Raw genomic sequence first — 26,656 nt, forward strand, 5'->3', positions numbered from 1 at the left:
TCTTCACCAGATGTGCCCCTGCAACCTTGAACTTAGCCTCCAGAACTGTAATAAATAAATTCCTCTTCTTTATAAATTACCCAGTTTCAGGTATTCTGTTATAAGCAACAAAAAAATGGACTAAGACAGTCACACAACCAGGAGTTGAGGACTCCAGGCTCTAAAATGAGGTTTGCAGGCTCTGAAGCCCACATGTCCTGGATTATTTGAGATATCTCAGTAAAGCTTGAGGGGAGATGGACCCAAATATCTGAGGACAAGATGAACAGAGGAACAGATGCTACAAGACTCAGAAGAAATTCCCTGCAATGAGATCATCACGAAGCACCCATGGCAGCCATGTGACGCTCCCCACAACCCCAAGGGAGGCTGTGAAGGAAGTAGCCACCTAAACATCATGATGTTGTAGATGAGTTCACCAAAAAACCATATCACACACAATTTTCCCAGTCATTTTGGATGCAGACTAGAGTGGCACGTCAGGGGAGGGTTCATATCTGGAACGTGGTCTTTGATGAAGTCTCTCAGAAAGACCTCATGGAGAGACAAACGAACTCTGGGTGAGATGAAGTTGGTGAGTTTGTATCCATCAAGTGGCTTCTGTAGAGGCTTTCACAATACACATTATAAAGAGTTATAAACCATTAAAACTGTTATAAACATTATAAACCACACACACACACACAAAAGGGTAATGGTAATAGTAATAGTAATAGCAATAGTAGAGATACATTATAATACCTACAATAGTAGAGATACATTAAAATATGGAGCATTTCCTTTATGCCAGATTCTATTTAAGAGCTTTTTTTTTTTTTTTTTTTTTTTTTGAGAGTCTCTCACTGTTGCCCAGGCTGGAGTGCAGTGGTGTGATCTCGGCTCACTGCAAGCTCCACCTACCAGGTTCACACCATTTTCCTGCCTCAGCCTCCCAAGTAGCTGGGACTACAGGCGCCTGCCACCATGCCTGGCTAATTTTTTGTGTTTTTAGTACAGACGGGGTTTCACCACGTTAGCTAGGATGGTCTCGATCTCCTGACTTTGTGATCCACCCACCTCAGCCTCCCAAAGTGCTAGGATTACAGGCGAGAGCCACCACACCCAGCCCTCTATTTAAGAGCTTTATACTTTCCATGTGGTAACTCATTCAATCCCTTTCTAACAGGACCCTATATATCTTTCAATGTTACATTTAAGAAGCACTTTCTTCATGAAATCTGCCCTGACCATTGAACCTGAAAGTGGCCTCTTCTTCCTCTGAAAGTCTGTGATGTTCCATGTGTACGCCTTGGAAATTCTGGGTATGTCTTCATCTTGGTTATTTGTTTGCATGGGCTTGCCTGCCTTCAAGATTACAAAAAGATTTTTTCCAAGATCGTGTCTCTTACATCACTTTAACGTTCACTAAGTTAGCATGGTGCCAAATATGCTTGAAAGAGTCTAGACTTAGGGACCTTAAGAGCATTTGGCTGTTCCCCACATCTCAGTTCCCTTTTCTGTCAAATGAAGAGAATAATAATACCACTCTGATAGAGCTTTTGTAAAGAATAAATGAGATAATGTATATTAAATGTTTCATGTAGTGCCTGGCATATAATTAACACTCAATGAATATTAGCCATTATTTAATTATTTTTGCTATGGATTGTATATTCAAAATGATGAATAAATGGAAATAGTAGTACACATCAATAGACAAAAAAGCTTGAGTTCCTACTATCCACCAGAAACTTGCCAGAATCCCCCCTATGACAGGCCAGGTATAATTATCATGATGTTATAGTTATGGCTCAACAAAATTACATTCACCTAGTAAATGGTGTATGACTCCACAGCCTGTATTTTCCACATCCATACACTAGATAATTTATGCCTTGGCCTGACCTCAGAGAGACCAAGAGCTTTTTCTTTTATTTCTTTTTTCTTTTTTCTTTTTTTTCTCTTTTTTTTTATTTCTGTCTCTTTTTTTTTTTTTTTTTTAAACAGAGTCTCACTCTGTTGCCCAGGCTAGAGTGCAGTGGCACCATCTCAGCTCACTGCAACCTCCTCCTCCTGGGTTCAAGCCATTCTCCTGCCTCAGCCTCCCGAGTTTACAGGCGCATGCCACCATGCCTGGCTAATTTTTGTATTTAGTAGAGATGGGATTTCACCATGTTGGCCAGTCTGATCTCGAACTCCTGACCTTAAGTAGTCTGCCCACCTTGGCCTCCCAAAGGGCTGGGATTACAGGCATGAGCCACCGCACCTGGCCCCAAGAGTTTTTTCAACATACACCTAGGGAAGCCACTGCCTCACCCCACCCTGTCTACCTTGTGTGTTAGAATGAGTGTATTGCATTCCAGAGAAACGGCCATGTTTACTTAGAATCCCACCACATCAGTTTACATTTAAGAATACTCCAGGGTATTTGTCAAAAATATAGATTCCTGGCATTATCCTAGTTCTCAGGAAGAACCTAATAATCAACTTCTGTAATAAATATCCCAGGTGATTTAATGCAAACTGACCACAAACCACTCAGTGAAATGAGTAGGTGATTGGGTTATATTTAGGTAATTCTCTACCACAGCTTGTAAAGGACCAAGAATTCCTAAAAGTGAGGCCAAATTCAGATTCAGTAAATTTAGAGTGGGACCTCAGAATTTGCATCTTTAATAAGCTCCTATCTGACACTAAGATCATACTTTGAGGTGCTAGAATAAAGCATTGTGCCCAAGATTCCTGGGTCAAGATTCTGGGGTTGTATTAGGGATCAGCTGGAAAGAATGCTGTAACAGACTTGCCATGTTCTCCAAGGGAATAGCCACGGAGGCTGCTGGCAGGAATGTCAGATGTTGGCCATTCCGCATCCCTCTACAAGCACGCCACTTTACTCAGGACATAGGAATCACTTCATCATAATGCAGAGTGTAATCTCTCCCATGCAAAGATAACACAACTGACTCCCCTTTCTCCATCAGAACAAACCATGTTCTATCTTATCCATGGACAAATGAAGATTGTCTCACACAACTATGTCCCCTTCTTTTAGCCAATAGCAATGAGTACTGGGAGCAGTTGGCAAAGTTTGGAGGTACCACAATGGCTGACAGGTGATGAATCTATGACTTGGATTATGAACCAGATGTGCTTAAGAGTTGGAGCTGAATATTTGAAACCATGTGGAGAATTGGACTGGAAGTGGGGACATGCTGGATAGAGTGGAAAAAGAACCAGATTTCACAAAGTGAAGGAAAACTTTATTTTCACCATTTTGTTCAGAAGAAGAAGGAGGAGGTGGGGAGGGGGAGAGGGAAAGGGAGGCAGAGGAGGAAGAGGAAGACGAGGAGAAGGAGGAGGAGGAAAGTAGCACATATTTGTTGTAAAAGAAGGAGGAGGTGGTGGAATAAGACTAAAGGAGAAGGAGGAGGAGGAGAAGGAGAAAGAAAGAGGAGAAGAAGAAGAAGAAGAGGAAGAAAAAGAAGGAGAAGAAGAAGAAATTTGTTGTAAAAGAAGGAGGAGGTGGTGGAATAAGATTAATTTAAAAGTCATCTAGGGCCAGGCACGGTGGCTCACTCCTGTAATCCCAGCACCTTGGGAGGCCGAGGTGATGGGACCACTTAAGGTCAGGAGTTCGACACCAGCCTGGCCAACATGGTGAAACCCTGTGTCTACTAAAAATACAAAAAATAGCCAGGCATGGTGGTGGGCACCTGTAATCCCAGCTACTCAGGAGGCTGAGGCACAAGAATCACTTGAATCTGGGAGGCAGACGTTGCCAGAGGTTGCAATGAGCTGAGATCATGCCACTGCACTCCAGCCTGGGCGACAGAATGAGACTCTGTCTTAAAAAAAAGAAAAACAAAAACAAAAACAAAAACCCACCTCATCTAGGAGAGTGGAATACTATGGCAGAATAGAAGCCCCCACCATTCATCTCTCCCCCCGACAGGAATGCCAAAATTTAACGATCTGCACACAGAAAATTACCTTCACAAGAACCAAAAATCAGGTGAGCAATCACAGTACCTGGCTTTAACTTCATATTGCTGAAAGAGGCATTGAAGAGGGTAGGATGGACAGTCTTGAGTCTCTGACACCACCTCTCTTCCATCCCCCAGCAGCAGTCATGCTGTGTGAAGACAGAATCTGTGAACTTGCAGGAGGGAGAGCGCAGCAACTGGGGGACTTTACATTGAACTCAGTGCCACTCTGTCACAGTGGAGAGCAAAGCCATGCTGGGCTCAGCCAGCACCCATGAATGGAGGGAGCATTTGGGCCAGACCTAGCCAGAGGGGAATCGTCCATCTCAGGGGTCAAGATATTAGTTTCTTGGCAAGCCTCACTGTGGTGGGTCAAAGTGCTCTGGGGTTCTAGGTAGACTTGAAAGGCAGTCTAGGATACAAGGACTGCAACTTCTAGACTACTCCCAGTGCTAGGCTGGATTTAGCGCCAGTGGACTAGGGTGACATATGACCTAGAGAAACACCAGCCAGGGCAGCTAAGGGAGTGCTTGTGCCATCTCTCTTCCAACTGCAGGAAGTGCAGCTCACAGCGACAAAAAATGACTCCCTCCTTTGGCTTAAGGAGAGGAGAGCAAAGGATAAAGAGGACTTTGTCTTACCTCTTGGGTATCAGCTCAGCCACAGTAGGAGAGGGCACCAGGCAGAGTTGTGAGACCCCCCCATTCTAGGCCTTAGCTTCCAGATGACATTTCTAGACCGACCTTGGGCCAGAAGGGAACTCGCTGCCTTGAAGAGAAGGACCCAGTTCTGGCAGGATTCATCACCTGGTGTCTAGAGAGCCTTTGGGCCCTGAATAACCAGCAGCAACACCCAAGTAGTACACAATGGGCCTTGGATGAGACTCTGAGACATGCTGCCTTCTGGTGTGACCCAGTATATTCATAGTTGTGGTGGCTATGGTGAAAGACTTCTACTTGAGAAAAGCAGAGGGAAAAGTGAAGGGGACTTTGTCTTGCCTCTTAGGTAGCAGCTCGGCCACATTGGGGTAGAGCAACAAGCAGGCTCTTGGGGTCCCAGAATCCAGGCCTAGGCTCTTGGACAGCATTTCTAGATCTTGCCCTGGGCCAAAGGGGAGCCCACTGCCCTGAAAGTAAGTCTCAGACCTTGCAGAATTCACCACAAGCTGTCTGAAGAGCCCTTGGCCCCTGGGCTTTAGGTGCACATCAGCAAGGCCTGGCAGAAACCCCCGTGGGCTAATGGTGTCTCCAGATATTGCCCTGGGCCAGAGGGGAGCCCACTGCCCTGAAAAGTAAGTCTCAGGCCTGGCAGAATTCACTACAAGCTGACTGAAAAGCCCTTGGCCCTTGGGCTTTAGGTGCACATCAGCATGGCCTGGCAGAAACTTCTGCGGGCTAATGGTGTTGGTAGCCACAGGGAGAGGCTCCTCTACCTGTGAAAGGAGGAAGGAAGAGTGGGAATGACTTTGTATTGTGGTTTAAGTGCCAGCTTAGCCACAGTAGAAGAGAACATCAAGTAAATTTCTAATATTATTGACTCTAATCCTTGACTCTCAGATAGCATATCTGGGCCCACCCAGGGCCAGGGGCAACTCACCACCCTGAAAGGAAGAACACAAAACTTGACTGGCTTCACCACCTGCTGATCATAGAGCCCTAGGGCCTTGAGTAAACATAGGTGGTAGTCAAGTAGTGGTTACAGCAAGCCTTAGGCAAGACCCAGCGCTGTGCTGGCTTCAGAACCGACCCAGTGAAGTCCCAGTGGTGGTGGCCACAGGGGAGCTTACATCACCACACCCCCAGTACCAGGTGGCTCAGCACAAAAAGAGAGACTCCATTTGTTTGGGAGAAAGTAAGGAAAGAGAACAAGTAACTCTGCCTGGTAATCCACGGAATTATTCTGGATTTTACCTATGACCACCAAAGTGGTGCCTCTATGGGTCTGACAAACCCACAGTGTTATTGGGCTTGGGGTCCAAGTCCCTTTGAAAACCTGGAAAGCCTTCCCAAGAAGGATGGGTACAAATAAGCCCTTATTGTGAAGACTACAACAAATATCTCCCTCTTCAATACCCAGACACTGACAAACTTCAACAAGCATCAAGACCACAAAGGAAAACATGATGTCACCAAGTGAACTAAATAAGGTGCTAGGGACCAATCCTGGAGAAACAGAAATATGTGATCTTTCAGACAGAGAATTCAAAATAGCTGTTTTGTGGAAATTCAAAGAAATTCAAGATAACACAGAAGGAATTCAGAATTCTATCAGATAAATTGAACAAAGAGATTGAAATAATTAAAAACAATCAAGTAGAAATTCTAGAGTTGAAAAATGCAACTGATATACTGAAGAATGCATCAGGGTCTCTTAACAGCAGAATTGATAAAGCAGAAGAAAGAATTAGTGAGCTTGAAGGTAGAAGATAGTCTATTTCAAAATACACAGTCAGAGGAGACAAAAGAAAAAAGAATTAAAAGAATGAATCACACCTAAGAGATCTAGAAAACAGCTTCAAGAGGGCAAATCTAACAGTTACTGTCCTTAAGGAGGAGATAGAGAAAGAGATGGGGTAGAAAGTATATTCAAAGGGATATCAGAGAACTTCCCAAACCTAGAGAAAGATATCAGCATTCAAGTACAAGAAGGTTATAAAACACCAGGCAGATTTAATCCAAAGACTACCTCAAGGCATTTACTAATCAAACTCCCAAAGGTCAAGGATAAAAAAGGGATCTAAAAGCAGGAGGAGAAAAGAAACAAATAATATACAATAGAGCTCCAATACATCTGGCAGCAGACTTTTCAGTGGAAATCTTACAGGCCAAGAGAGAATGGCATAACATATTTAAAGTGCTGAAGGAAAAAAAATTTTATCCTAGAACAGTATATCCAGCAAAAATATTCTTCAAGTATGAAAGAAAAATAAAGACCTTCCCAGACAAAAAAAAGCTGAGGAATTTCATCAACATCAGACCTGTACCTACCAGAAATGCTTGGGAGTTCTTTAATCTGAAAGAAAATGATGTTACTTGAACAAGAAGAAATCATCTGAAGGTACAGAACTCACTGGTAATAGTAAACATACAAAAAAACATAGAATATTATAACTCTGTAATTGTAATGCATAAACTGCTCTTACTGTGAGTAGAAGGACTAAATGAACCAATCAAAAATAATAACTACAACAACTTTTCAAGACATCGACAGGACAGTAAGACATAAGAGAAACAACAAAAAGTTTAAAAAGCAGGAGAAAAAAACTTAAGTGTAGAGTTTTTATTACTTTTGTTTTTGCATGTTTGTTTCTTTGTTTATGCAATCAGTGTTAAGTTGTCATCCATTTAAAATAATGGGTTAACACATCTACAGCCATCTGATCTTTGATAAACCTGACAAAAACAAGAAATGGGGAAAGGATTCCCTATTTAATAAATGGTGCTGGGAAAATTGGCTACCCATAAGTAGAAAGCTGAAACTGGATCCTTTCCTTACTCCTTATACGAAAATTAATTCAAGATGGATTAGAGACTTAAATGTTAGACCTAAAACCATAAAAACCCTAAAAGAAAACCTAGGTAATACCATTCAGGACATAGGCATGGGTAAGGACTTCATGTTTAAAACACCAAAAGCAACGGCAACAAAAGCCAAAATTGACAAATGGGATCTAATTAAACTAAAGAGCTTCTACACAGCAAAAGAAACTACCATCAGAGTGAACAGGCAACCTACAGAATGGGAGAAAATTTTTGCAATCTACTCATCTGACAAAGGGTTAATATCCAGAGCCTATAAAGAACTCAATCAAATTTACAAGAAAAAAAACAAACAACCCCATCAAAAAGTGGGCAAAGCATATGAACAGACACTTCTCTAAAGAAGACATTCATATAGCCAACAGGCACATGAAAAAATGCTCATCATCACTCCCCATCAGAGAAATGCAAATCAAAACCACAATGGGATAACATCTCATACCAGTTAGAATGGCAATCATTAAAAAGTCAGGAAACAACAGGTGCTGGAGAGGATGTGGAGAAATAGGAACACTTTTACACTGTTGATGGGACTGTAAACTAGTTCAACCATTGTGGAAAACAGTGTGGCGATTCCTCAAGGATCTAGAACTAGAAATACCATTCGACCCAGCCATCCCATTACTGGGGATATACCCAAAGGATTATAAGTTATGCTGCTATAAAGACACATGCACACATATGTTTATTGCGGCACTATTCACAATAGCAAAGACTTGGAATCAATCCAAATGTCCATCAGTGACAGACTGGATTAAGAAAATGTGGCATATGGCCAGGCGCAGTAGCTCACGCCTGTAATCCCAGCACTTTGGAAGGCCAAGGCAGGCGGATCATGAGGTCAGGAGATCCAGACCACCCTGGCTAACACGGTGAAACCCCGTCTCTACTAAAAATACAAAAAAAAAATTAGCTGGGCGTGGTGGCGGGCGCCTATAGTCCCAGCTACTCGGGAGGCTGAGGCAGGAGAATGGCGTGAACCCGGGAGGCGGAGCTTGCAGTGAGCCGAGATTGCGCCACTGCACTCCAGTCTGGGTGACAGAGCGAGACTCCATCCCCCCCCAAAAAAAACAAAAACAAAGAAAATGTGGCACATATACACCATGGAATACTATGCAGCCATAAAAAAAGGATGAGTTTGTGTCCTTTGTAGGGACATGGATGCAGCTGGAAACCTTCCTTCTCAGCAAACTATCGCAAGAACAGAAAACCAAACACCGCATGTTCTCACTCATAGGTGGGAATTGAACAATGAGATCACCTGGACACAGGAAGGGGAACATCACATACCGGGTCTTATTGTGGGGAGGGAGGAGGGGGCAGGGATAGCATTAGGAGATATACCTAATGTGAATGATGCGTTAATGGGTGCAGCACACCAACATGGCTCATGTATACATATGTAACAAACCTGCACGTTGTGCACATGTACCCTAGAACTTAAAGTATAATAATAAATTAATTAAGTAAGTAAGTAATTAAAAATAAAATAAAATAATGTGTTATAACATAGTATTTGCAAGCTTCATGGTAACCTCAAATAAGAAAACATACAACGGATACCAAAAAAGCAAGAAATTAAATCATACCACCAGAAAAAATCACCTTCATTAAAAGAAAGATAAGAAGGAAAGAAGAAAGAGAAGACCACAAAATAACTAGTAAATAAATAACAAAAATCAGTAGCACTTATAAATGCCAACAGTGAACAATCTGAAAAAGACATGAAGAAAGTAATCATAGCCACAAATAAAGTTAAATATCGAGAAATTAACTTAATCAAAGAAGTGAAAGATCTCTACAATGAAAACTATAAAACACTGATGAAAGAAATTGAATAGAACATCACAAAATGTAAAGATATTCCATGTTCATGGATTGGAGGAATAAACATTGTTAAAATGTCCATACTACCCAAAGCAATCTACAGATTTAATGCAATCCCTGTCAAAATACCAATGACATTCTTAACAGAAATAGAAAAAACAGCCCTAAAATTTATATAGAACCACAAAAGACCCAGAATAGCCAAAGTTATCCTAAGCAAAAAGAACAAAATTGGAGGAATCATATTACCTGACTTCAAATTATACTACAGAGCTATAGTAACTAAAACACTATAGTACTGGCATAGAAACAGATGCGTAGCCCAATAGAACAGCATACAGAACCCAGAAACAAATCCACACACTTACAACTAACTAATTTTTGACAAAGGTGCCAAGAACATACATTGAGGAAAAGACAGTCTTCAATAAATGGTGCTGGGAAAACTGGATATCCATAGGCAGAAGGATAAACTAGACCCGTGTCTCTCACCATATACAAAAATCAAATCAAAATAGATTAAAGATTTAAATCTAAGACCTCAAACTATGAAACTACTACAAGAAAACACTGGGGAAAATCTCCAGGACATTGGTCTGGGCACAGATTTCTTGAGTAATACCCCACAGGTACAGGCAACCAAAGCAAAAATAGACAAATGGCATCACATCAAGTTAAGCTTTTGCAGAGCAAAGGAAACAATCAACAAAGTGAAGAGACAACCCATAGAATGGGGGAAAATATTTGCAAACTACCCATCTGACAGGGGATTAATAACCAGAATATATAAGGTTCTCAAACAAGTATATAGGAAAAAATATACTAATCCAATCAAAAAATGCCAAAAGATTTGAACAGTCATTTCTCAAAAGAAGACACAAATGGCAAGGAGGTGTATGAAAAGGTCCTCAACATCATTGGTCATCAGAGAACTGCAAATGAAAACTACAATGAAATATCGTCTCACCCCAGTTAAAATGGCTGATAGCCAAAAGACAATAACAAATGCTGGCAAGGACGTGGAGAAAAGGGAACCTTTGTACACTGTTGGTGGGATTATAAACTAGTACAACCACTATGGAGAACAGTTTAGATGTTCCTGGAAAAAAACAAAAATAGAGCTACCGTATGATCCAGCAATCCTACTGCTGGGTATATACCTCAAACAAAGGAAATCAGTAAGTCAAAAAGATATCAGCATTCCTATGTTTGTTGCAGCACTGTTCACAGTAGCCAAAATTTGGAACCAACTTAAATGTCCATCAACAGATGAATGGATAAAGAAAACGTAGTACTACCCCAAATTATAAAAACCCTAGAAGAAAATCTAGGCAATGCTATTGAGGACATAAACACAGGCAAAGACTTCATGACAAAAACATCAAACGCAATTGCAACAAAAGCAAACATTGACAAATGAGATCTAATTAAACTAAAGAGCTTCTGCATAGGAAAAGAAACTACATCAAAGTGAACAGACAGCCTACGGAATGGAAGAAAATTTTTGCAACCTATCTATCTGACAAAGGTCTAATATCCAGAATCTACGAGGAACTTAAACAAATTTATAAGAAAAAACCAACCCCATTAAAAAGTGGACAAAAGATATGAACAGCCACTTCTCAAAAGAAGACATTTATGTGTCCAACAAACATATGAAAAAAAGCTCAACATCACTGATCATTAGAGAAATACAAATCAAAACCACAATGAGATACCATCTCACACCAGTCAGAATGGCGATTATTAAAAAGTCAAGAAATCACAGATACTGGCGAGGCTGTGGAGAAGTAAGAATGCTTTTACACTGTTGGTGGGAATATAAATTAGTTCAACCATTTTGAAAGACAGTGTGGTGATTTCTCAAAGACCTAGAACCAGAAATACCATTTGACCCAGCAATTTCATTACTGGGTATATACCCAAAGGAATAGAAATCATTCTACTATTATAATCTTTATGATATTACAATATTATAAAGATACATGCATGCATATATTCATTGCAGCACTATTCACAATAGCAAAGACATAGAATCAACCCAAATGCCCATCAATGATAGACTGGATTATAAAAATGTACCATAGTGGTACATATACACCATGGAATACTATGCAGCCATAAAAAGGAATGAGATCATGTCCTTTGCAGGGACATGGGTGGAGCTGGAAGTCATTTTCCTCAGCAAACTAACACAGGAACAGAAAACCAAAAGTTGCGTGTTCTCACTTATAAGTGGGAGCTAAACAATGAGAATGCATGGGCACGGAGAGGTACAACACACACTAGGGCCTGTAGGGGGATGGGGAAAGGGAGAGCATCAAGAAAAATAGCTAAAGCATGCTGGACTTAATACCTAGGTGATGGATTTGTAGGTGCAGCAAACCACCATGGCACATGTTTACCAATGTAACAAACCTGCACATCCTGCACATATATCCCAAAATTTAAAATTTAATTTAACTTAATTTTAAAAAGAAAAGAAAACATAGTACTTATACACAGTGGAGTACTATTTAGCCATGAAAAAGAATGAGATCCTGCCATTTGCAACAACATGGATGGAACTGGAGGTCATTATGTTAAGTGAAATAAGCCAGGCACAGAAAGACAAACATCACATGTTCTCACTTATTTGTGGGATCTAAAAATCAAAACAATTGAACTCAAGGACATAGAGAATAGGAAGATGGTTACCAGAGGCTGGGAAGGGTAGTGGGGGGTTGAGGGAAAAATGAGGATGGTTAATGAGTACCAAAAAAACTAGTTAGAAAGAGTAAGACCTAGTATTTGATAGCACAACAGGGTGACTATAGTCAAAATAATTTAATTGTATATTTTAAAATATCTAAAAGAGTATAACTGGATTGTTTGCAACACAAAGGACAAATGCTTGAGAGAATGGATAGCCAATTTTCTACACATTGCATGCCTATGTGTAAAATATCTCTTGTACCCCATAAATATATACACCTATTATATACCCACAAGAATTAAAAAGTAAAAAACACACAGAACAGAAATTTTTAAAACTCATCTATAGTTCTACATGTAATTCTGTTCATATTTTAGAATGAAATCCTTATGAGTACATCCTTGTGCATCTGTATTTTCTTTGAAGTGAAACTCCTAAGTTAAAGGGCTATAGTTTCCATAATAACTATTTGTACTCAGTTAACTGTCTGTGTCCTTAGCCCATTTTTCTGTTCTTTATCTTCTTTTTTAATGAGGATGTATTATATATTAACTATCTTTTCAAATATGTCCCTTTTTTATTCATCTAGAATTTATTTTGGTATAAAGTATGAAATGCAATCTTAAAATACTTAAAATATTGCATTTATTATTTTTCTTCTAAACAGTGAAACTGTTTTCCCCTCAGGATTTATTAAATAATGAAAACTCCTACTTTAAAAACATTACATTGTTTAATCCTCATAACTCTATGAGGTAGGTACTCTTAGTAGCTCAACTTTACAGATAAGAAAATGGAGGCGTAGAGAGGGTGAATAGTTTGGTAAGGAGTGGAGCCAGACTTTGTTTTAGAAGCTGTCAATAAAACATGTTCATATTAAATCAATGTTGAGAAGATCACTTTATTCTATCCTTCAATCAATTGATTTCCATAAATGAGCTGAGCATTCTGTCTCCAAAGTCCCTACTTCCCTAAGGACAGCAATGCCAGCAGGCTGATACCGCATGGCTCCTCTTCTCTGAGAAGACATTTAAAATGTCAAATATATAATTTATCCAAAAAAATGTGAGAAGGAGGAAACTGAATTTTCTATCTTTCTCTGTATTTTACTTTTTCAACTAAAAACTCGTAAATCATATGAAGGAAAAACAAAGCAGAAAAAAAGTAAAAACTTGTAAATGATGGTATTCAATGCTACATTATTAAAAACAAAATCAAACAATTGCATCTGTGGAAACAGAAGGGGTACAGTTCAAATCTTTTAGAGTCTGCCAAGAAGACCTCTCTGACTCCTTCCATACTGTCCTCATTCTATTATCCTTTCTTCCTAGGGATTTATTTTTGTATTATCTCAAACTTTTCTCAGCACTACTGCCCTGATCTAAAATTTTCAGTGATTCCTTTTGGCAATGAGATGATGTCCACACATCTTTAATTGTCCTTCAAGGCCATTCACGATGTAGCCCCAACCTGCCTTTCAATCAGATTCTGCATCCTTCTTCAGGAGCAGGACCTATGCCGTATGTTACTTTTTCTAAGGGGTGTCTTTTTGTATTCTTCTGTGTTTAATACAAAAAAGAGACCAAGAGAATTTTAGAACTCGGACCTTAAGGCTTATCTAGCCAAACCTGGACATTTTAAGGAAGAAACTGGCGCCAGACAGTGTAACTTGCTCCAGATCATATAACAAGATAGAGGTCACAATGCAGACCCCTACTTTTACATAATAACTATTTGTATTGGCTGGATGTCCTGGAAGATTAATTTTTTTAAGACTAAACAATAACTATTTGTACTTGGTGAACTGTCTGTGTCCTTAGTCCATTTTTCTATTTTTTATCTTCTCTTTTAATGAAGATGTATTATATATTATCTTTGAAGAGCTTTGGTTTTTCTTCTCTTGGATCAGCCACCTCCTGAGCATTAAATTGTGTTTGGCAAATACTTGTTGGATGTGTTGTATAATTTGAGTGTATTTAATGCATTCTGTTGACTTGGCAGGAGTTGCATTTTTGTTGTGAATGAGTGAAATGAGCCACATGCGCATCGGTTGAGCAATTCCACAATTCCAAGGCAGTAAAAACACGACAGAAGACTTGCTGGAGAAATCTGTGTATCATGGAGTCAGCTGTCCATTAACCATTAGAAGCCATGGGGAGGAAGGGACTCAGCAGGAGGGCTGGTGCATTTCAGCCCCACAGAGCTTGTGCCCTCAGTCCCCATTACGAGTGAGCTAAAGCCTTGTATGGTAAGGTCTGTCAGCAAAGGTTTCGCATTTTCACTGCCTAGTCCTGGTTATTATTAGACCACATTAGAATTCCCAATCATTAGAATTTGAGGAGACTTGAGAGATTCTTCTTTTTTAGGTGAGGAAACGAAGGCCCAACAATGTAGGAACTGGTATATGGGATTCCTTCATGGAAAAAAAAATCACCAAGAAACCCCATGAATTACCTCAGCAGTGTTTTTTGTTTGTTTCATTTTGTTTTGTTTTTGTTTTAGAGACAAGGTCTCGGTCTGTCACCCAGGATGGGGTATAGTGGTATGATCATAGCTCACTGCAGTCTCAAACTCCCAGGCTCAAGCAATCCTCCCACCTCAGCCTCCCAAGTAGCTGGGACCACAGGAACATGCCACCAAACCTGGCTAATTTTTTATTTTTTTATTTTATTTTTTTTTTTTTTAGAGATAGGGTCTCACCACGTTGGCCAGGCTGATCTCAAACTCCTGAGCTCAAGCAATCCTCCTGCCTTGGCCTCCCAAAGTACTGGGATTACAGGCATGAACTACCATGGCCGGCCTCAGTAGTGGTTTTTAAACTGTGTCCTACAGGAGTGTTCTGGGCCCCCTTCAGGTCTATTGCCTACAGCTAGAGAGATTCTGTGTGGCTAGGGCTGTATCTTCCCACCCTCCATTTCCATATCAACCAGAGCAGCAGCTGGAGGTTCACAACTAGATTTCATAAGGCAAAAAATCAAGACTCTGCATATAAAAACCATTATCTTGGTGTAGGGCAAGGAACTCAGGTACTAGAAGATTAAGGGGAAACTCCACATCTCTCTCCCAGTCTCCTGTGGTCTATTATGTTGGGGGACCCCATATACACACACACAAATTTACAGCCCACTCATCTTACAGACATGGAATACCTTGGTTGGGGTGGGAGATGGAGAGGAATTATATCTTGTTGTTTTTAGTCTCCATGTCAATACTTCAACTTCCAGATGGGTTTGTTCATTTCTAAAGCAGTCATCTTATGATCTCAATGGTGTTGCCAGTACTAAAGGCATTTCTGGAACACCTCTTTTTGAAACTGCCTTCAAATTGCAAAGCATAATTTTTCCAAATATTTACAATTGCAGCAAAGGTATGTCTTTTCAGTGTGAATTTTCATTTCAGGAACCATTCAGTTATGTTTGGAGTCATACGTGGTGAATAAGGTAGGGAACCCAAGGGTCAGATACAATGTGGCTCCTAAACAGGCTGTCATTGAAAGCAATGGCTGACTTCTTTGTATATTTCTGAAAAAAAAAAACCCTAAAAAGGAACACTAGGAAGGCTTTATGACCTGGCTACAGCTTCTGAAAATAAAGGGAGCCTCTTCATCAGACCAGCTTTAAAGATTAGCACTTGATACACATGAAAAACATCTTGGCATAAGGGAAAGAGCAACTCATTTGAAGCTCAAGAAACCTGAGTTGGAATCCCATCTCCATCACTTTTCTCTGCAGGAGATTAGCTTAACATGTCTGAAAACTTGGTGTCCTCACCTGTAAATTGTTTTCAGTAATTCTCACCTTGCAGGATTGCTAGGAAAAATGGACATACTGTGTGTAAAGCATCCAGCTTGGTTATTGGTCATAGCACACATTCAATAAATGGTAAATTTATTTTACCATTACTGTTATGGTTAAGTCTCTCTAAAACTACCTGTAGTTTGCAGTTATAGGTTTTTTGTTTGTGTGTGTGTGTGTGTTTTTACAGTAACTAACCTTAGAGACAACAGTTATGTTTTTATTAGACTCATGCCTCCATGAAAGCAGGGGCTTTTGGCAAATATGTGAGATGTAAAAAAGCAAAGTGGATTTCTTGACAATTCCCTTCTCCCCTCCCTTTTTTATCTGCTTCTCCTTCTCCATAACTTTGCATACCATTTAGTTTCTTAATGATTAGCATGTGCTCCATTTAGAATGAGCTTCTTTGTTTTTCAGGTGAGACTACAGCCAGAACTTATCTGCTTTGCCCAAGACCACACACCCAAGTTTGATGATCCTAAATGCATCATCAATGTTGTCTAATTTCAAATAAGGGATCTTGCCATTTTACCACCCACTCACTGCCTTTCCTACCAAGGTATTTCAGGGAACTAACATTCACTGAGTGTCTACTTTGTACACTTAACCAAAGCCGTTCCATTCTCACACCCACAACCCTAAAAATGTAGGTATGATCACTATTCTCACTCTACAAAGGAAAAGGCTGACATTCAGAAAAAGCAAGCAATTTGCCCAAGGACACACAGTGGCCATGTTAGATGATATATTTGTCCAAACAGAAAAGCCTTCAGAGTCACAGGAATCAAAATATGAAGGTGGGATAACATCTATTCCCCCATCCCCACCAATGACTGCCCAGCTTGGGTTCCTGCCAAGAACGCCCCCCCTTTCAGTCTTTTCCAGAACCAGATCTCAAGTCATACCTGGAGGGGAAAGAGCCACTGAATAATATGGGGACCCCTATGTTAGTCAGCTAAGTCTAAAGCCTGAACTCTTTTAGAGAGGGTTTGTTCCCCTAAGTTACTCTGTGACATCAGGACCAGATACTCCATCCCCAGCATCCAGATGCCTGATGTCAGAGGCACCAACATTTTGAAGAAGCACAAAATGATCAAGGATTAGGTGCACCACTCTGATTGTTTGGCCTTCGACCTGCTCTTCATTAAAACAAGAGTTTGGACTAGAATTTCCTCCAGCTCTAACATAGAAAAAATAATGCCGCAATATGTAGGATGTCAGGAGATAGGGACTCTGAAATCAGACAGGTCTATTTAGGAAACTTTACTTTGCTATCTTCTGGCCTTATGATTTAAGCGGAGGGACTTATTTTACAAGCCTCAGTTTCCTCCTCTGTATAAGAGAGATTACGTGAACCAATAGGCACATACCAATGGCTAGCACATAAAAAGCACTTTAAAAATGTTAACCAATGTACTTTTTCCATTAAAATTTAAGGAACACTCAAGGATACATTTACTCCAAAAAGTCTCTCCTGCTGCCTCAATATAGCAGAATTTTCCTTTCCTATCTGATTTCTAGTTTCACTAGTGGACCACAGTGCTTTGGTGCTGCCCCTGAGAGGCACAGAATAAATGTCACACTTGCCTGGCAATGACTCTCCCACTGGAAACAGCTGATCCCACTGCACATCTCAGTTAGATTAAGTTTCTGTAAACACTACTCCCCTCACCTGGGCATGGTGGCTCATGCCTGTAATCCCAACATTTTGGGAAGCCAAAGTAGGGGAGTCACTTGAGCCCAGGAGTTCAAGGACAGCCTAAGCAACACAGTGAGACCCTGTCGCTACAAAAAAAAATAGGAAAAATTAGCTGGGCATGGTGGCATGCACCTACAGTCCCAGCTACTTGGGAGACTGAGCCCTGGGTAGGTCAAGATTGCAGTGAGCTGTGATCGCACCACTACACTCCAGCAAGGCTATAGAATGATAGCCTGTCTCAAAAACAAACAAGAAAAAAAAAAAAAAACCACAGTGGTCCCCTCATGGCACTCTTGCTTCAAATCTTTCAACCTTTTCTGTTTGGTTTTTGGAGGCTTCCACTGTCTGGCTTTTTCCTCTCTCTAATCCTGTCAATTGTGAAAGATCCAGCTCAATTTCTACCCCTCTTTAAGGCCTTTCCAAACTTTTGTTGGACTTGTCTATGAATTCATATGATACTTAGCATCAATGCCATAACTGCTGCCTTGCTCTTGCTCACCTTAAACAGAATAGTAAACACCCCCATGCTAGATCTTGAAGATTTTTACAGATAGGCACAATGTCCTATAAACCTATATACCTGTCTACCAGCCAGTACAGAACTGAGCACACAGAAAACGAGCAATATCGATTTCATTGATTGAGTAATTTGTTGTTTTTCCCTCTCTGGCCTCAGTGATTTCATACATAAAATGACACAACTGTGAACAACATCTTCCTCCAAACTTGATGTTCAATGGAGCTATGATTAAAAGCCCCAAACTTTTATCAGAAAAAGGATAATAAATCTTAGCCATTGGTGTAAATTGAAAGGATCATGTACTGAGCTACAACGTTGTTGATTTCATAATATTTCCCATCCCTCTGGAAACTCCAGAAAACTAAGTTACTATTCCCCCTTCCACCAAAAGTAAGAAAAATCAGGACCACTGAGATGAAACATCACACCACCCAGTTGAGAAGGTGACCTCAGGAAGTTTCTCCAGAATTCAGTACAAACATTTCAGATTTAATACTTTGCTAATGGGACATTACTGCTTTTCACACAATGAGCGATGTAATGATGAATTACAGCTGCAGGACTGACTGCCCTCTGCTCAAACCCTTTCAGAAGGAGTACTGTGGGGCCTCCTTCTGGTCACAATGTAGGATATTGGAATTCATTCCTAGAGTTTGAGGACACCTGTTGAGACAGAGAGAAGGAGAGAGAGAGGAGGAGAGAGACAGAGAGAGAGAGGGAGAGAGAGAGAGAAGGAAAGAGAGAGAAACAGAGAAGGAGAAAGAGAGAAACAGAGAGAAGGAGAGACAGAGAGAGAAACAGAGAAAGAAAGAAAGAAAGAAAGAAAGAAAGAAAGAAAGAAAGAAAGAAAGAAAGAAAGAAAGAAGAAAAAGAAAGCAAGCAAGAAAGAAAGCAAGAAAGAAAGGGGCAGAAAGAAAAGAAATGGAAAGAAAGAAGAGAAAGAAGAATGGAGGCAGATACCTTCCATCTGCATTGCCCCAAGCACTTATCATTGGTTTGGACACAGAGCAAGCATAAGTGTTTATTAAGGCTTGGCCACTGAGGGCAGAGATAAGTGAACTGAAGATGGAGACAGGGCAGGATGCCGGAGGATGCAGCAGGACAGAGAAAATTAACTTATCCCTTTCTTAAATTTAGCCCCAAGACGGCTCCACTAACTTAAACCTACTTCAGTCTTATCATGAGAAATTTCTATTTCATTCTAATCATGACAGACCATTATACAAACTCAAATTGAGGGACTGCCTACAAAACACCTGACCACTAAAATGTCAAGGTCATGGAAAACAAGAAAAGACCGAGGAGCTGTCACAGACTGGAGACATGACATGACTAAAACGACAAATACCATATGGAATCCTGAATGGATCCTGGAAAAACTGATGAAATCTGAATAACTTTTATGGTTTGGTTAATAATATTGTATCGAGATTAATGCCTTACTTTTGATAAATATTTTCTGGTTATATAAGATAAGGTTTTTTTCTAGACCTTCTCTTCCCTGTCAGCTTCTACATTCCTCTGAGAGCTCAACAGTGACTCTTAGAGGCCTGTAGCCGCAATAACAGCAAATCAGTTCAGCAATCTGAAAGAATGAGCCGTTTGGACCTGCATTTTCCAAATTATTGAAACAAACTCTTTTGGCAGGTACTATTTTTAGAAAAGTAGTATCCATTTCTCTGCCATCTTTATAGAGCATGGAAATCACCACTTAATTATTCATTGTCCATATCTATTAGTATAAACGTCTGCTTTTGGGCCAGGTGCAATGTCTCACACCAGTAATCCCAGCACTTTGGGAGTCTGAGGTGGAGGATCACTTAAGACCAGGAGTTCAACACCAGCCTGAACAACATAGCAAGACGTCATCTCTACAAAAAAAAATTAATTTAAAAAATTATCCAGGCGTGGTGGCACATGTCTGTAGTCCCAGCTACTTGGGAAGCTGTGGCTACAGTGAGCTATGATCACAGCACTGTACTCCAGCCTGAGTGACATAGTGAAACCCTGTCTCTAAAACAATTATTAAATAAAATGTAAAACATCTGCGTTTGTACAATATATAAATAAAAGAGATCTTGGACTGGTCTGTGGAGACAGCTAATTGTACTGCTGGGTATTTTGGTCCTGTTCTGTGGGCCTTCACTGTCTCCTCTCCCTGTTAGGCTACCCTAGGTCCTTCAGAGGGAGAAGGGAGCATATCAACCAGGTGACTTTGAGGAGGAATAGCAGCTGGAGACAGTCTGGTCCTCAAAGCATCCTCACAAATCACCAGAGCACACATAAGTCCTTTACATCAGGGGTCCCCAATTCCCGGGGCCCCAGACCAGTAGTTCTTGGCCTGTTAGGGACCAGGCTGCACAGCAGGAGGTGAGCAGCGGACAAGCAAGCATTACCGCCTGAGCTCCGCCTCCTGTCAGATCAGTGGAGGCATTCGATTTTCACAGGAGCACGAACGCTATTGTGAACTGTGCATGTGAGGGATCTAGGTTGCCTGCTCCTTATGAGAATCTAACTAATGCCTGATGAGCTGAGGTGGAACAGTTTCATCCCCAAACCATCCTTCATCCCCAAACCATCCTCCATCCTTGCCCCATACATGGAAAAAATGTCTTCCACAAAACCCGTCCCTGGTGTAAAAAAGGTTGGGGACCCACTGCTGTACATCACTCTCTGGGTTTTCTGAGATGATGTCATCATCATCATCATCATCATCATCATCATCGTCATCAGCGTTCTTGGTAGTGACTAGGGTCCACCCTGCAGCGGGCACATTTTTGCCCAGGAAAGCCAGTGACAAAGCAGCACTGAGGGCCGGAAGTCTATGATACGACAAGCACCAGCTGTCATCTGTGAGGCATCCTGATATGTTTGTGTGTCACTGAAATTCAGGGGTCACTGGAGCCAAGGCTTCAGTGGGTAAAATGACCAGAGCGCAATGATCCCAGTACATTCTCTCATTGATGCCCATGGATACCACATGCATTCCTGCACTGTGCCACACTCCTCCCTCAGACTTGGTAAATTTATTTGTCTCTAAAAAGAAGGGCTGAATACTCAGTCTTGAGGATCACTTCCAGATCTAACGTTCTAGGACTCAACTCATTGAAATATTTATTTTCTGTTACATAAAATCCTCCAATGCCATCAAAGAATACTCATCACCACCACATGGTGCAAATATCAGCTTTATCAATCAGGCATAATCCTTTCTTTGCAAAATAGTTCATTCCCCCAGATCTCACAGGCCACACCTTGAAGAGCTTAACACTGGGAGAAAGTATCAACTTAAGTCAACAGCATAAATGGCTCTCTGTGCAACAAACCGTTGGGCAACCCCAAAACCTCCTCTTGTGGAAGCAAATATGAGCTGTCATCCTCGGGTGCCCATCCAGAGAAGGGCAGCTGATGCTATTCAATGGGCCCCAGATGGAAATGTGCCTGAGCTGCAGACTTTGGGGGAATACTTGAATAAGGTCAGTGAATTTTTGTCCTTCCCCTCATAGAAAGCTTGACTTGCTTTGTCATGTTTCCATATGTAAACAAAGCCAGATGAAGAAATACAGACGCTCCACGATACAAGCTCTGTAACCTACACATCCAAATTGAGTAAAACCAAAGACTGCAGCTAGGGCCTCCAGGAAGCTGCAGGAAGAAGTAAGCAAGCAGGACCTCAGCAGGCAAATTTGCTGGGGTCAGGAGTACAGGCTTGAGATGGGGCATCCCCAGCCCCCACCCCACTAAGATACACCAAGTCCAGGAGATCTTAGGGCTGTGTTTCTCAGCACCACGTGGTTGACTCAACTCCTTTGCCCTGGCTGCAATGCCACCACATTAGTAGCCCACATCCATGTAACACTGAGGCAGAGAGATGGAATGTAAAGGGTGTGGGATTTGGATACAGACAGACCTGGATGTGCATTTTAACTCTGCCATGTATGCGCTGCTGCTCTTTATGCAAGTTACTGAACAGCTCTGTGCCTCGGTCTCCTCATTAAAATGAAGATGATAGTTCTACTCTGTCACAGGGTTATTGGGAGGATTAAAGATAAGGCACACAAAGCTCTCAATAACAGTGCGTAGGACATAGTAGTCATAGCAACCAATAAATGGTAGCTGTTTTTCTCTGTTCTGTGTGAAAAAAGCTGGACACAAAAGGTCACATATTGTATGATTTCATTTATATGAAATGTCCAGAACAGATAAATCCATAGAGACAGAAAGTAGATTAGTGGTTGCCAAGGCCTGCGGGGAGGAAGGAGTGGAGGGTGACTGCTAATGGATACAGCGTTTCTTTTAGGGGTGATGAAAATGTTCTAAAATTAGACAGTGGTGATGGCTGTGCAACATAGTGGACATACAAAAATCACTGAATTGTACAAAGTATACAGTTGTAAATTTTATGGCGATGTGTATTATTTCTTAATCAAATAATAATTGAAATGATTAACAAGATAAGATATATGGTATGTGAATTATGTCTTAACTAGAATTTTTTTAAAATACATGACCTACACCTCAATTTGTGAATATGAATAGAAATAAATATTTCTAAAATGTGGATAACAGTAGTACCTGACTCACAGACTTTTTGTGAAAATTTAATCAGTTGATTTTTAAAAAATATTTAGACTAATGCTGACACACTATAAAAGCTCAGTAAATGTCAGCTATAATTATTACTGTTATTGCCATTGTTATGATCATCATCATTTTCATCACAGGGAGCATAGTTTAATAGTCAAGATCAATGGAGTTTCAGTTAAACAGACCTGGTTTAAAATCTGACTTCATACCTGGCAGTATATATTATAATAGTTAATGATGTAGCTACTGGATTCAGACTATCTTCATCAAAATCCTCACTCCACCATTTACCATTTGATTTTAGGCAAGTCTTCATCTTCAACCCCTCTGTGCCTCAGTTTCTTCATTTGTAAAATGGGGGTGATAATAGTTCATACTTAATGTCATGCCACGAAAATCAAATGATGTATCCATTAGGATGCTGATATGATTTGGCTCTGTGTCCCCACCCAAATCTCATATTGAATTGTAATTCTCAATATTAGGGGAGGGACCTTGTGGGAGGTGATTAGATAATGGGGGCGGATTTCCCCCTTGCTGTTCTGTTGATAGTAAGTTCTCATGAGATCTGATGGTTTAAAAGCGTGTAGTCCTTCCCCCTTCACTCTCTCCTCTTCCTGCTCTGCCATGTGAAGAAGGTGCTTGCTTCTCCTTCACCTTCTGCCATGATTGTAAGCTTCCTGAGGCCTTCCCAGCCATGCTTCCTGTCCAACCTGTGGAACTGTGAGTTCATTAAACCTCTTTTCTTCATAAATTACCCAGTCTCAGGTAGTTCTTTATAGAAGTGTGAGAACAGACTAACACAGATGCTTTTGGCTTCAGGTTTCAGAAACCTGGCTCATTTTGTCTGAAACCAAATAGGAAGAAAAAGAAGGCATGAAAAAGAGAAAATAATTAATTGAGAAAACACAATACAATCAAGAAGGGAAGCAGAAAGAAAAAGAAAGGAGAGAGAAAGACAGAGAGGGGTTTAGAGAGGTTTATTTTCAGTAGCCATTAGTTTTGGGATGCTTCCCAGAGACTTCTCTGCCCAAATTTTCTTAATGGGTTTTCAAGATTATTCTTCTTATGTTTTTAGTGTAAACTGCTTCAAACTCTTTAGGTAATAGGCAGGCACTAAATAAAACAATACTACATTGACTTATAGGCTTGTCATTATCTCTGCTCTCTAGGAGTATAAATCTCATGGAGAAGACTGTGCAAAATTATTATTATTATTATTATTTGTTTGAGAGAGAGTTTCGCTTTTGTTGCCCAGGCTGGAGTGCAATAGCGTGATCTCGGCTCACTGCAACCTCCACCTCCTGGGTTCAAGTGATTCTCCTGCTTCAGCCTACCAAGTAGCTAGAACTATAGGCATGCGCCACTATACCCGGCTAATTTGTATTTTTAGTAGAGAAGGGGTTTCGCCATTTTGCATAGGCTGGTCTCAAACTCCTGCTTCAGCCTCCCAAGTAGCTGGGATTACAGGCGCCCACCACCACACCCAGCTAATTTTTTTTGTATTTTTAGTAGAGACAAGGTTTCATCATGTTGGCCAGGCTGGTCTCAAACTCCTGACCTCAGGTGAGCCACCCGCCTCAGCCTCCCAAAGTGTTGGGATTACAGGCATGAGCCACCACAGCTGGCACAAAATATTTTAACAATGTAACATTTCTGCCCAGTCAATGGGATCATTTGGAAAGGCATTTTGCTTCTTTTTTTTTTTTGTAAGCAACAGGGTCTTGCTCTGTCACCCAAGCTAGAGCACAGTGGTACGATCATAGCTCACTGCAGCCTCAACCTCTTGGGCTCAAGGAATTCTCCCACCTTGGCCTCCCAAGTAACTGGGAGTACAGGCACATGCCACCAAGCCCAGCTAATTTTTCTATTTTTTTTAGAGATGGGATCTCACTATGCTGTCCAGGCTGGTCTCAAATGCTTGGCCTCAAGCCATCCTCCCATCTTGGCCTCCCAGAGTGCTGGGATTACAGGTGTGAGCCACCTCATCCAGCATAGAATGGATTTTTGAATAGGCCAATATGTGTGGACATATGCCCTAAAAGGGTTGGTTTCATTGAAGTAACACAGCAGGAAGCCAGAAACCAAAGCCTTGAATCAGAGATGAGATTCCATCTCTGGGCCTTTCGTAACCATGCATGGCTTCAAATTCCCCCATCCTCTAAGTATGAAATAACATCTTATCACCCTACTTATGATTATAGAATGAAAGATTGGATAGGTCTTTAGGAAAGATGAACTTATTTTCCAGATATGCAGACAGGGACCCTGAAACTCAGTGACGGCAGCAGACCAGCTGGGTTCCAACAGGGTTGAACCTACTTTCTAGCCTTGTGTTCTACTGTGATATAATACAGACTGATGAATTTGTTTCTCTTTGTCTCTTTCTGACCATCACAGCGACTGATATCTACACAAGAGAAGAATATACATGCTGAAAGAACAGGATCACCTGGAGATATGTACCAATTCTGTGTCCCAATGAGAAATTTACAAATATCTGTATAGTTCTTAATGTAGAGATTGGTCCTTATCTAACAACGGAAGTTCAAGTTTCTAACTGCTTTCCTTTTGGCCTGATTTGATAAGGATCAGATTAGCAAATCAGAGTAAAGGTGAGATGGGGATGTAAATATTCATTGGCCTCTGACATTTCTAAGCAAGAAAGCCAAGGACTTCTACCAAGCCTGGAGACTGTTTCTCTTAAGATGCCAGGAGGAAGTGCTAGTCCAGGCTCCAAGAAACACTGACCCATGTGCCATTTTGAAAACCCCATCAGATCTACACGATCACAGTAAGAGAAGAACGTTTATTTCTATCCCCTATTGGCCACTGCCTGGTTTCCATTCAACCTAGAAAGAGGTTAAAATATATATTTATAGGCTATGCTGTGATCTCACTGCATTGAGTATGATAGCTTTCACAGGAGTCTTTACCTCATTAAGATGGGTCGGGTAAGGATTTAAATTAGCCCATCTTTCCTCTCTATCACACATTCATTTCAACACTGTAATGAGTATTTCATAAAGGTTTTATAATTCTCAGTGGTATGGTGAATAGCCTTTCGCCTTTAAATCAAATGACAGAAAAAAAATGTTTCTTCAGGCGGAAAAAATGAAGATTCTATTTCTGTTCCTAGATTTAGTTATTAGTCACCTGGTTTCACATTAAACTTTGATGATAAATTATTCAATAGCCATGATATCAGAAGTTCTGCTGGCCAGAACAAATTGCCAGTAACTACCCGCATGACTAAGAGAAAGCACTGCCTCTAATTTCCCCTTTCTTTTGCCCAGGAGATTGTGGTTGCGATCTCCCAGTCCTTCTGGCTCCAATACCTGCCTGCCTGCCTTTTTTTCTTCCTTCCTTTCTAACCAAATTCTATCTTCACTAATAAGAATACACTAGTATTCCATTAGGAGAGCCAGACAGAGAGAGAGAGAGATAGAAAGAGAAAGAGAGAGAGAAAGGTTACCAGATTAAAGTTTTATCAGACGGTATCTCCCAAGCAACCTAAAGTGTTTAGTCTGTCAGTCCCTTCCTCACATCTCCAAAGGGCCAGGAGGGAAGGAAGCCCTTCGTAGAGCATATTGTGGAACTGGGCCAGCCCAATGCACTTTTAATTCCTCAGGAATAGCATCACTGTCCCCGTTGTTTCCCTGGGAGGGCATTCTACCGCCTATAGCTTCCACTCTACTATGGAAATAATTGTTTCTCCACCAAATTCATAAGTTGAAACCCTAATCCCCAATGTGACTGTATTTGGAGACAGGGTTTACAAGGAGGTAACTAAGGTTAAATGAAGTCATACAGTTATTTCACCTTAATTAAATCAGGGTGGGTCCTTAAAAGAAGAGATAACAGAGCTCTTCTTCTTGCTCTTCTTCTCTTTTTCTTTTTCCTTTATTTTTCTTTCTTTTCTATTTTTTTGTTTCTTTTTCTTCTCTGCTCACAAAGAGGAGACTATGTGAGAACACAGCAAGAAAGCAGCCATCTGTGAGCCAAGAATGGAGCCCTCACCAGAAACCAAATC

Source organism: Mandrillus leucophaeus, unplaced genomic scaffold (genome assembly GCF_000951045.1).
Source record: "Mandrillus leucophaeus isolate KB7577 unplaced genomic scaffold, Mleu.le_1.0 Scaffold395, whole genome shotgun sequence".
In the NCBI taxonomy this organism is placed as follows: domain Eukaryota; kingdom Metazoa; phylum Chordata; class Mammalia; order Primates; family Cercopithecidae; genus Mandrillus; species Mandrillus leucophaeus.